A 533-nucleotide genomic window follows, 5' to 3' on the forward strand; every position below is an offset into this window, starting at 1 on the left:
TGAAGGAGACATGGAATAAGGGTAATAAAGAGGACAGAGCGGCTCCTCCGTCATTTTATCGTTTTATACGTCGCAGAGTTCAAATATACTGAATCTGTCCACGCGCTGGAAGACGAGGCTTACGAGTGACGTCATATCATGTCACGTTTTCTGATATCACAGAAAACGATTTAAAGGGAAACTTGTAAGTAGATGGTGCGCGAGAGATTTATGTAATTCTTTTTTTTTCTTGTTTTATGTAAGCTAGTTACATATGTTATATTTATTAAGATTAAATATACCACTTTTATTTGAAAAATATATAGATAGGACATTGTAGATCATAGGCATATATGGAACCCAAACAATGTAACGGATATTTGAAAATATCATGACTTCATATGCGCTTTTGACCAAATCCTTGTCCAAAAATTTAGAGTTCGTATATTCTGACTTTGATGTGTGCAACAAGCGTGACCTTGACCTATTTTGTTGATAATCCTCAGCGAGGAAGTTGGGAGGAATATCTTGCCGTTTCTTTCCTTCTTTCGACA

At 36.0% G+C, this 533-nt stretch overlaps 1 protein-coding gene across 1 annotated transcript in view; it reads left to right on the top strand.

Moving 5' to 3' along the window:
* The window catches only part of LOC119592824 (rootletin-like), a 148,678-nt gene that overhangs the window by 41,773 nt on the left and 106,372 nt on the right, over positions 1-533 (top strand). The window lies entirely within an intron of this gene.

This window comes from Penaeus monodon, chromosome 31, assembly GCF_015228065.2.
Source record: "Penaeus monodon isolate SGIC_2016 chromosome 31, NSTDA_Pmon_1, whole genome shotgun sequence".
Taxonomy (NCBI): domain Eukaryota; kingdom Metazoa; phylum Arthropoda; class Malacostraca; order Decapoda; family Penaeidae; genus Penaeus; species Penaeus monodon.